Source organism: Felis catus, chromosome D2 (genome assembly GCF_018350175.1).
Source record: "Felis catus isolate Fca126 chromosome D2, F.catus_Fca126_mat1.0, whole genome shotgun sequence".
Lineage (NCBI taxonomy): Eukaryota > Metazoa > Chordata > Mammalia > Carnivora > Felidae > Felis > Felis catus.
This window is the reverse complement of record NC_058378.1, coordinates 26,226,053-26,238,636: the sequence shown is the minus strand read 5'-3', so window position 1 is coordinate 26,238,636 and position 12,584 is coordinate 26,226,053. Positions and strand designations below refer to the sequence as shown.

Sequence of the window (12,584 nt, the reverse complement as noted above, 5' to 3'; positions counted from 1 at the left end):
ATTATTAAATTATGGAATATGTTACATCAATTTATTTTTTAATATGAAATTTATTGTCAAATTGGTTTCCATACAACACCCAGTGCTCATCCCAACAGGTGCCCTCCTCAATACCCCTCACCCACCCTCCCCTCCCTCCCACACCCCATTAACCCTCAGTTTGTTCTCAGTCATCAAGAGTCTCCTATGTTTTGGCTCCCTCCCCCTCTAACCTTTTTTTTTCTTCCCCTCCCCCATGGTCTTTTGTTAAGTTTCTCAGGATCCACATAGGAGTGAAAACATATGGTATCTGTCTTTCTCTGTGTGACTTATTTCACTTAGCATAACAGTCTGTTACATCAATTTATAAACACTGTTCTCAACTGTTAACTTTGGGTTGTGTTCTTTACCTGTCATGGAAAATATGTTGTTTCTTTATTGTATGGAAGTAATAAATAATTAAACATACCAATTATACTAGATTTATAAGCAAACGTAGCCATCCAATTCATTTCCTTAAAAAACTGTGACAAAACAGTTGAAGAAAACTCTCTTGAAGAGAAAGAAAACAGTTGTCACAAACAAAACTCCCCTGAAGAGAAAGAAAACAGTTGTGACAAAACTCTCTTGAAGAGTCATTTAGAGTTTGTTTCATATGCCAAGCATTCTCAATATTTTTTTTCAATTAACTATTATATTTCTACATGCAATACCAATTATTTTTATCATTATCCATATTATCATATAATTTAAAAATATTTAAAAATATAACGCGTGGCCTTTACATAATTCACACATAAGCCAACTGTATAGTTGACAGATGACTTTTTTTTTTTTTGGCAACATTTTCTCTGTGAAGAAAGTAGTTAATTTACATTCTGGCACAAGCTTCTTATTCTGGGTGACTATCCCGCAGAACATACCCCTACGTAAAATTGAAATTCCAAACTACCTTTGTCAACAATGTTATCTTTCACAGTTTTACACAACTCAGGGTTAGTTGCATTGGTCAGCAATTAATCTGAAAAATACTCTGCCACCTATATTTTCTGTATACCTTGGTCTTTTATATCATTAGGCAATTCTTGAATATGTCAAGTTAGTTTCATTGGAAAGTGGGACTTGAGTCACCTGGTCTGCCATAGCAACATATCAGGATAAGCTCTCTGATACAGTCATTCACAAGGTTCTTAGTAATTGTAGATGGTGTTTTCCTTCTTAGGAAACTAAAGTACGACATTAAAGCCTGCAAAGCAGTAATGTTTATATGTAAAATATTGAATATCTGCTACTGTCAGCTTTTTTATTGCAATACTATTTATTCAAAGTGTTCTTACGGTTTTGGATGTATTTCTTTATGTTGTATATGTAAATGCCATTTAAATTTTGATGGTTTAATTGCTTCAGAAGCTAATTCATCTCAACAAATAGCACACTTTTTTATCACTTCATCACAAATTATAGCTATAAAATAAATTTAATATATAAGAGATAATAGTTCTGACTGAAACTTGTTTGACCTTTTCTCGGTCTTCATTTCTGTGAAGCAACTTCCATTATCGCTATTTAATATACCACTGAAAGAAACGGTGTGTCATTTCTTGACAAAAAAAGCCCAGTGAGTTTTCTGAGTGTGTAAATTAGGCTTAAAACTTCATTTCTTTTTATTTTTATTTTATTTTTTTCAACGTTTATTTATTTTTGAGACAGAGAGAGACAAAGCATGAACAGGGGAGGGTCAGAGAGAGGGAGACACAGAATCTGAAACAGGCTCCAGGCTCTGAGCTGTCAGCACAGAGCCCGATGTGGGGCTCGAACTCATGGACCGCGAGATCATGACCTGAGCCGAAGTCGGCCGCTTAACCAACCGAGCCACCCAGGTGCCCCAAAACGTCTTCATTTCTTGATGTAGCTTCCATTATTACCATGTAGCAATACCACTCCTTAAGGAAAAGACGTTTCATTTCTTGGCAAAAAATATTCTTGTGAGCCTTTACTGTCTGCAAATCAGGATTAAAATTTAATTCCTTAATTTGCCCAAAATGGGAAACTATAAAATATGTCTGATGAAAATTTAAGGAATCTTTAAAATAAATAGCCACACATTTTCCTTTTATTTTTATTGAATTATTCTTGATGAACTAACTTTCAAATGTCACACGTTGTCTCCTAGTCCTACTCTGCACAAGTAAAATGGAGCTTGCAATCTTATGTGATTTCCCAGACGAGTTGGAGAACACTTGCCCCATTCAGTGAGGCAAATCCACTGACTGCAAGTATTATCTCACAGAAATAGCAACTTGATAAATAGTTTTAAATGGCTACTCCTCGCTTTCTTTTCTTATTACAGACCTAAGACAGCCAACACACAGGTAAGCATAAGTCCACCTGTCACATTCAAGTAGCATTGGTAGAGCACCAAGCACTCAGCCAGAAATTTCCAGAATTGGGCTTCACACCCAAATCTGTTGTAATTCAAAGCCCATGAACTTGCTTCTCCACCATAATACCCCTCTAAGCTGCTGACCTCCTTCACTACGTGCCAGGTCAACTCTGTACTCAATCTTTTCATTCCCTTCCCTTCCCAGAAAATAGGGCCTCCAAGTGATACCACAGTTAAGCTGCTCCCCTATTAGTAACTCCCCTTCTTGGAATTCCCACAAATTATTGGAGAGCAATTAGCTGTTCCTAAAAAGATTCTCAAATTACGGAATGTATGGTTCAGGGAGAGAGTTAATGGAAAGAGACAGTCTCTAGATTATCTTCCCCTTACATTTTTATAGATTTGTTTATTTACTATTTTAAAGAGAGAGAAAGAGAGAGAACACGCACAAGTAGGGGTGGGGACAGAGGGAGAGAGAGGGAGAGAGAGACAGAGAATCTTCAGCAGACTCCACGCTCAGCACAGAGCCCAATTCAGGACTCAATCCCATGACCCTGGGATCATGACCGGAACAGAAATTAAGAGTAGGAGGTGCAATCAACCGAGCCACCCAGGCACCCTTCTTTCCCTTACATTAAATTGTGAAAACTATTTCAAAGCTTGAGAGAGACTATTTTATTTTATTTTAAAAAAAGTTTATTTAATAAAGTTGGCATGCCACATTTTGTAGATTTAAAGTGTACAATGTGCTACTTTGATACACTTATATGCCATAATATGATTGACATTGAAGCAAGACTTATCACATTACAACTTTATAGTACAGCATTATGGTCTTTATTCTTTATACTATGCACTACATCTCTATGGCTTATTTACTATTTGTTGTAAGTTTGTATCTTAAACACCACCTATCTTATCCCCCCCTCCCCCATCCTCCATGCCCTGGTAACTACTGTTTTACTCTCTGGTTTTGTGTGTGTGCGTGTGTGTGTGTGTGTGTGTGTGTGTGTGCATGTGTGTGTGCAGGCTTGACTTTTTTAGATTCCACATAATAGTTATATCATATGGTTCTTGGTACTTGACTTTTTCTGTCTGACTTATCTCACTTAGCATAACGTGCTCAAGATCCATCCATGTCGTCACAAATGGCAGGATATCCTTCTTTCTCATGGCTAAACAATATTGCATTGTGTACATATACCACGTTTTTTTTTTTTATCCGTTCATCTGTTGATAGGCATTTGGGTTGTTTCCATATCTTGACTTTGTAAATCATGCTGCAATAAACAAGGGTGTGCATATATCTCATCAAAATCCTGTTGTCATTTCCTTTGGGTATTATGCCCAGAAGTAGAATTGTTGAATCAGATGAAAGATCTATTTTCAATTTTGGGGTGGGACTTATTGTTTTCCATAGTAGCTGGACTATTTTACATTCCTACCAACTGAATATTTTCACCTCATCCTCACCAGCACTTCTTGTCTCTTGTCTTCTTGAGGATAGCCATTCTAACAGGAGTGAGATGGTTTTTTTTATAGTTTTTATTTGTATCTTCTTGGTGATTAGTGATACTGAACATCTTTTTATGTGCCTGCTGGCCATTTTGATGTCCATCTTGGAAAAATGTCTATTTAGTTCTGCCCATTTTTAATCAGATTTTTGTTTTGTTTTGTTGTTAAATTGTGTGATTTTTTTAATGTATTTTGGAGATTAACCTTTTATTGGATATATGGTTTGAAAAAATTGTCTCCCACTCTGTAGGCTGTCATTTCATTTTTCTAATTGTTTCTTTTGCTGTGAAGAAGTTTTTTAGTTTGGTGTAGCCCCGATTGTTAATATTTGCTTTTGTTGTGTGTGCTTTTGGCATAATGTCTAAATTATCATTGCCAAAACCAATTATCAAAGAATTTCTTTCCTGTGTTTTCTTCTGTGAGATTTACAGTCTTACATTTAAGTTCTTGATTTGTTTTGAGTTAATTTTTATGAGTAGTATGAGATAGTGGTTCAATCTCATTGTTTTTCATATGTCTCTCTACCACTTGTTGAAGAGACTATGTTTCCCCAAATGTGTGTTCTTGACTCCTTTTTAGAATATAAGTAGACCACATATCCTGGGATTTAATTCTGGGCCCTATATTCTGTATATTTAGTCTATATGTCTATTTTTGAGCCAGTACCATACTATTTTCATTAGTATGGATTTTAGTATAGTTTGAAATCAGGAAATAGAGCTGCAGATTTCCCCCAACCCCTTCAAAATCTCTTTGGCTATTTGAGGTCTTTTATGGTTGCATACAAATTTTAGGATTATTTCTTCTGTTTCTGTGAAGAATGTCTTTGGTATTTGATGGAGGTTGCATTGAATCTGCAGATGGTTTGGGGTAGTATAGTCATTTTAACATCTGTTCTTCTGATCTATGATCACAGGATGTTTTTTCATTTGTTTGTGTCTTCTTCAGTTTCCTTCAGTAAAGTCATAGAGATTTCATTGTACAGATCTTTCACTCCCTTGCTAAATTTACTCATAAGTATTTTATTGTTTTTTCATGCTACTGTGATTGGGATAGTTTTATTTCTTTTACTGATTCTTCATCCTTAGTCTAAAGAAATGCCACAGATTTCTCTAAGTTGGTTTTCTAACCTGCCACTTTACTAAAATCATTGATTAATTCCAACAGATTTTTATTGATTCTGGGATTTTCTATTTATACAATTATTCAGAAAATAGTGATAATTTTAACTCTTCCTTCCCAGTTTAAATGCCTTTTATTTCTTTTTCTTCCTAATTGCTCTAGCTAGCACTCCCAGTACTATGTTGGATAGAAGTGGTGAGGTTGGGCAACTTTCTCTTATGCTAGATCTCAGAGTAAACTGTTTCAACTTTCTTCCATTAACTATAATATTAGATGTGTGTCTGTCATACATGACGTTTATTACGTTGAAGTATGTTCTTTGTATACCAAATCTGTTAAGGGTTTTTATGACAAAATGATGTTATATTTTCTCAAATGCTTTTTCTTTGTCTATTGAAATTACCTTTTTATAGTTTTTTTATGTCTTTCATTTTATTCATATGATGATTACATATATTAGTTTGCATATGTTGAACCATCCTTGCATTCCAGGAATAAATTCCATTTGGTCATGGTGTATTGTCCTTTTAATGAATTTAGTTTGATAATATATTCTTGAGAATTTTTGCATCTATATTCATCAGGGATATTGTGTGTGTGTGTGTGTGTGTGTGTGTGTGTGTGTGTGTATGTATGTGTGTGGTATCCTTATCTGGTTTTGGTATCAGGGAAATACTGGTACCATAGGATGAGGTTCAAAGTGTTCCAGAGGGACTATTTTAATATTTGAGTTTTGAATTGCTTTCATCCTAGTTTCTTTCATTGTCTAACCACCAGACAATGAGTGAAATGATAGTGCCTTACATTAGATATTAGCTTCTTAGAAAAGCCTTCCTATCACTGAACAAAACAAATCAATTTTTAGTTGATTGTTGTGCATTGTGTATGGTAAGGGTTCAAATTCATTTTTTTTTTGCATATGTATGCCCATTTTTTAGCAACGTTTGTTGAAGAAACTATCATTTCCCATTGTGTATTCTTGGTTTTTTATCAAGCTTTAGTTGACTGTACATGTGTGGGTTTATTTCTAGGCTCTTTATTCACTTTCATTGGTCTATATCTTGATGTTAATAGGACGCTATTTCAATTGCTATCACTTTGTATTATAGATTGAAATCAGGGAGTGTGATGCTTCCAACTTTGTTCTTTCTCAAGATTACTTTGGCTATTCTGGGTCTTTTTTAGTTCTATATGAGCTGTAGGATTGTTTTCACAATTTCTATAAAAAATGGCATTAAGATTTTTTTTTCATGGAAACAGCACTGAATCTGTAGATTACATTGAGTGATATTGATATCTTATCAATATGTCTTTCAATCCATGAACATGAAACATATTTCCATTTATTTTGATCTTTTTTCAATTTTGTTCATCAATGTTTTACAGCTTTCAGTGTTTAAATCTTTAACTTCCCTGGTCAGATTTTTTAATAAGTATTTTTTTTCTTTGTGATGCTATTGTAATTGGGATTGTTTTCTAAATTTCCTTTTCATATGGCCCATTGTTAGTATATAGAAATACAACTGATCTTTGTTAATTTTCTATCCAAAATGTTATTAATTTGTTTATTAGTCCTAGAAGGTCTTTTTTTCTGCATGTGAATATATGGAAATAGCTTCTTGACTTAGTCTTGAAAATGATTTCTTGGATATTACACCCAAGCATAATAAATAGAAGCAAAAGTATACAAGAGGGACTACATCAAATTAAAGTGATTTTTGCATGGCAAAAGAAGCAATACAAAAACCAAAAGGCAACATATGGAGTGGAAAAAAATATTTGCAAACTATGTATCTGATAAGAAGTTAGTTTCCAAAATATGTAAAGAACTCTTACAACTCAATATAAAAAATAAATAACATGATTGAACGTGAATTAAAAATCGAACTACCATATGATCCAGTAATCCAACTTCTGAGTATATATTCAGAAGAGTTCAAATCAAAACTTTGAAGACATATCTGTGCTCCCATATTCATTGCAACATCTGTCACAACTGCTAAGATATGGACACAATCTAATTATGCTAGATTAATAACTTCAAGTGATCTGTTTTACAACATAGTCTCTATAGCTAACAATACAGTATTGTGCACTCAGAATTTGTTAAGAGGATACATTTAACATTAAGTGTTTTAACACGCACGCACACGCGCGCGCGGACGCGCGCACACACACACACACACACACACACCACAAAAGCAAAGGGACACAAAGAAACTTTGGGAGGTGTTTGCTATGTCTATTACCTTCACTGCCCTGAAGGTATCACGGTTATTTGTTAACATGCAAACTCATCAAATTGTATATGTTAAATGTGTGTAATTCTTTATATATCAATCATGTCTCAATAAAACTTTTTTAATAAAGGAAAACAAAATAAATGCTGTAATTTAGGGGGGAAGGCAGAAATGGGAAAACTTCACTGTATTTTAGCTATCTCGTAATTTTAACTAGTTAATCTCTGAGAATATTTACTATTAGGAGCAAAATTTAAACGTAGAATTATTCTCAGATAAAGCATGCTGCCAAAAAGAAAAAAAGAAAAAAAAAGGTGTAATAAAACAGCCCTGATTCTAATACTTAAAGCAGTGGATTAACTTTGAGGACATTATGCTAAGTGAAATAAGCCTATCACAAACCATAAATGCTATATGGTTTCACTTATATATCTAGAGTTAGAGTAGTTAATAAAAACAGAAAATGGAATGGTGGCTGCCAAGGTTTGAATGGAAGGTGAAATGAGGAGTTATTGTTTAATGGGCATAGATTTTCAGTTTTGTGAGATAAAAAAATTCTGGAGACTGGTTGTATAACAAAGTGAATACACGTGACATGACTGAACTATGCCCTTAGAAATGACTAAAAGGCACATGTTATACATATTTTACTAGAATTTAAACAAAAATTATTGTAGTTATTTTCTCTCATACTTCATTTCATATGAATTTTCGATAATTTCGATCTCTTCAGTCACAACAATCAATGTTGTTACCAGACCATGTAACATAGCTCCCAGAAACGAATCTTTATTCAGCTATCTTAAAAAGATGAAAAGTAATTGTGAGGACCTGTATTAAGTTATGTGTAGCAGAAACAAATTAAAATAAATCAGGGATTAGTATAATATATCTCTAAGTACTGTTTGTGAAGGATATTTTTTTAACGTTTATTTATTTTTGAGACAGAGAGAGACAGAGCATGAACGGGGGAGGGTCAGAGAGAGAGGGAGACACAGAATCCAAAGCAGGCTCCAGGCTCTGAGCGGTCAGCACAGAGCCCGAGGCGAGGCTTGAACTCACAGACTATGAGATCATGACCTGAGCCGAAGTCGGACGCTTAACCGACTGAGCCATCCAGGCGCCCCTGTGAAGGATATTTTGACTAATAGTCCCTTTATCAACAGATGGGATTTGTTCAGGGTGAAAATAGAGTACATATATTATCATATAAAATAATATTGCTATGTTCATTTGTTGTAATATTATTTCATTTAATCAGCAACGTGGTAAGCAAGACGGAGGAACATTGTGAGCAACTTTTACTGGGTTATTCTGTGAGAATTACATATTTGCAAACTGTTTGGGAGGCACCATAACAATAAAAAGTAAATGCCATTTTGCTCTCATTTTTTAGGGAGCCAAGAAAAAATGTGATGTATAAAACTCCCGATGATTAATTGTATAACTCCAGGATTCCAAAGAGCAAATTATCAGTGCCACTACCTAGTATTTTAAAGTTATGGCTTATCATTTTTATGCAAAAAAAAAAAGATTTATAAAGTATCAAATTTGTAGAAGAAAGGATTCCAAAAACTCAAAAGAGAAACATCATATGTGGCAGAGACTACTTGCCACTAACCCATGATCTATTCTCTTTAGTAAAAGAACCACAGTTCTTTTCGACATCGTATGTAATAAGCAAAAGGAATCTATTTCTGGGTTTCCTAGCAACCAGGTGAGACCATGTAAATAGGTTTGGAGCAATGCAGCTTAGGCTAATGTGTTACTTCAAGGAAACACCCATAAGAGTAAGCCGGCACCAATCCTTTACCACTTTGTTCTCTTTTCCTCCTGTCTGATAGCTGTTACACACTATCATATTGATTGGATAGTATTTAATGCTGAATTCAGTTTAAACAAAAGCCCATACTTTGCTTAAGTTGAGATTATTTCGGGTTAATCTGTCATATGTAGGTGAAACTAATCCTAACTGTACAAATTCATTGCAGGGTATAAGACCATGATCACTAAATGGAAATAGGACGAGTGGAAAGGAATCTTAACAGCAACAACAGAGTAAGTTATGTTAGTAAAAGTTTTATTATAGATTTAACTACTATTTAATTTAGTTTTATATTTCTTGTCATATATTTATACAATCTAATTGTTTTACAAAGTTTGCTGGGAATAGGAAAAAAAAAAAGAAGAAAAGGAAAGGGATTTTGCAATCCTTCTCCATTTCCTGCTCCATACAGGCAACAATTTTTAAGTTTTTTCAAGCAAAATCTTTTATTTTTTATTGAAATTTACCTAAATTATATGCATATATTCTCTTTCCTTCCTTCCTTCCTTCCTTCCTTCCTTCCTTCCTTCCTTCCTTCCTTCTTTCCTTCCTTCCGTTCTTTTGTTCTTTCTTTCTTTGTCTCTTCTATATCTCTCTTCTTTGGTTAGGTCTGATCTTTTGACCTTCTATTTTAGAAGATGAGAATCTAGCTCTCCTTCGCTGTTCTGTTCCAAAAAATACACAAACACATTTCATCCACCTAATATACTTGTATATTAAATTCAGTAGATCAATATTCAATGTGCATATTAATATAGCTATGTCAACACTAGTCACATCCAAAACATGTAGTAAGGCATTATGCTGTAATTACTTTTCCTTTTATCTACATTTTGTTTTACCTAGATATAGTAATTTTCTTCTTTTATACATATACTTTATTTTCCATGTACTAGCATCAATTCTCCACTAACGTCTTCTCAGTGTTATAAAACTTCTTTTAAAATTGTCAAGCTCTTCCTCTTCAATCAATTCCATGTTTTCTGACGAAATCTCCAATGGCGTTTCCTGACTTGCTTCAATCTGGCGAGTTTTCTCTGGAGGCAGGCTGATCAATTATACCCTGGGCGCCATTATATATATATGTGTGTGTGTGCGTGTGTGTGTGTGTATGTGTGTGTGTGCGTGAACTCACCCCTTTGTAGTGTTGGAGTCTAGTTCCTGAAATGTTTGAGTCTCCCTGTCTGGGTTATTGCACCTTTTTATAAGGAATATTCATTTGCTTCCTCAGGAAGGTGTATATGAGGTAAAATTGTTGAGGTCTTACATGTCTACAAATTATCTGTATTGTATCTCTTGTTTAATTGACTTTGTAAAATTGGGTAAAACATTTTAATTAGAAATGAATTTCTCTTAAAATTTGGAAAGCGTTTTAATTGACTTCTGGTTTCTAGTTTTGATGTTGAGAATTTTTTTTAATGTTTATTTATTTTGAGAGAGAGAGAAAAGAGAGAGCAGAGGAGGGACAAAGAGAGAGGGAGAAAGAGAATCCCAAGCAGGCTCTGTGCTGTCAGCTCAGAGTCTGATGTAGGGCTCAATCTCACAAACCATGAGATTATAACCTGAACCAAAATCAAGATCCAGTGTCTCAACCCACTGAGCCATCCAGACACCCCTTGCTGTTGAGCATGCTGTGCTTTTCTTTTTAATGAACATTTCACTTTCCTTTTTCAGAAATTTTAGGTAGTTCTTTCTCCAGGGTTTTGAAATTTTATAAATCAATGCCTTGTTGTAAGTCTATATTAATCCATTTTGCAGGACATTGAAATGGAGCCTATCAACTTGGGAAATTGTTCTTTTGTGGGTAATTTCCTTCAGTTCATGGTTGGATACTATCTGTATCTCATTACTCTTTCTAGCAGATTATTTAGAAGCTGAGTCTCCCCTACAGGTCTTTCATTTTTTAAATTATCTTTCTCTTCTGTTTCCTGTCCCTAATCATATTTTGATCTCAAGAATGTACCTCCACCTTTCTCTTTAATATTCAGTTTTACTTTCTGCCCTCATGTATTTAATTTTCAAGAGCTTCTTTATTGCTACCAGAAGGGTCCTTATTTTTACTAAACTCGTGTTATAATTTCTTGGATTCAACACCACCTTTATCTTTCTGGTGGTAGTAGTGATGATGTATTTAAATTTTCTTTTCTTCCGCTAAAGTCTTTTTCTTTCACTGATGTTTTTTCTCTTCATTTTGGTCTCTGACTTAGTTTTGGACACTTCTCTCAACTCAGTAACCATTGGCTATTCATTCACATTTCAGTTTGAATAGGGTCCTTTTACACTTACAAATGAACATTCTAACAGGATCTGATTGGTTGATTTCATTAAGAAACCCTCACTATCACTATTTTTTTAAAGGATTGTTCAGGTTCCAAAAAGAGATTTCTCTAATCTTTTGCTTGGGGAGACGGTGGAAAAAAGGTATGCATTTGGGATCCTAGTAAGGGAATAACCTTATCTACTTTTAACAATTATTATTAACATCTTAGTTAAACATATTCTTACATCACTCTAAGGTCAAGAAGGACTAGGGATTGCCTTAGAGAGCCCGGTAAAGATTGCATTGTGAGGTACCTAAGCTTGGAAGGAACCATTCCTACTCAGCTCAACTACAGATTTTAAAATTTTACAGATATGCCAAGGATATTTCTTCAGAGAAACTTATGCCCAGATACGAGAGATATCACATATATTGGTGATTCTGAAATCACAGATATTTAAGATTAATATTACAAAGTCATTAGTTTGGACAACATGAGAAAACACCAATTCATAAAAAGATCAAGAATAAATTCAGGATTTAATACAGATGAAATGGGGACATGAGGTCTGATTTGGGGCAAGTGGTGCAAACATTAAAGTGCTAGCCTTTCTTCCACCAGGTTCAACCACTGGTAAGACAGAGAGTAACATTCCCAGAGATTTTCTGACTCCCCTATTTGCCTTCTATATAAGTAATTTATCTTCAAAGCAGAGTTAAAAGTACTTGTATGGATGAAAGGACATTTCAGGTTAATCATCCAATTATATGAAGTGCATTTTTGGCCTCTATCTATACACCATGTTTTCTTGATTCTAAAACACACTTAATTTGAAAGGACACTATCAATTTATTAACAGTGTTTACCTAAAACAACTTCTACCACCTTAAATGTGCATGCTGATTGAAAGACCTAGTTCGATTTCAGAAACTAAAATAAGAAAACATAGATACGTTACCCTTGAGAAACACAGAACAAAGCTTCCATTTCTCTGTACTTGCAATTCAAGCGTATCTTCAAATAGAAATAGCGTATATGATTTCATCTCCATAAATAGCACTGTAAACATTGCCTCCAAGAAAAGAAAGGACACTGTCAAGTCCTTCTCATACAGTTGGCCTGTTTGAGTAAAAAGTGCAGGGTCTTTTGCTTGTCTAAGAACTAAAAATAAACTAGTGAGGTAATTTAAAGACTCTTTTTTTCTGAGAAATACAAATGTTATTTTATTTTCTCGAAATTGGAGAATATATAAATATATC

General features: G+C 34.3%; 1 long non-coding RNA gene across 1 annotated transcript in view; it reads left to right on the top strand.

Moving 5' to 3' along the window:
- The first annotated feature begins 8,946 nt into the window (after nt 1–8,946).
- The window catches only part of LOC102899761, a 37,050-nt gene continuing 33,412 nt past the window's right edge, over nt 8,947–12,584 (top strand). Inside the window, exons 1-2 of the long non-coding RNA XR_002736641.2 lie at nt 8,947–9,029; nt 9,231–9,297. This is a non-coding gene — a long non-coding RNA (uncharacterized LOC102899761). The remainder of the gene's footprint in view (nt 9,030–9,230; nt 9,298–12,584) is intronic.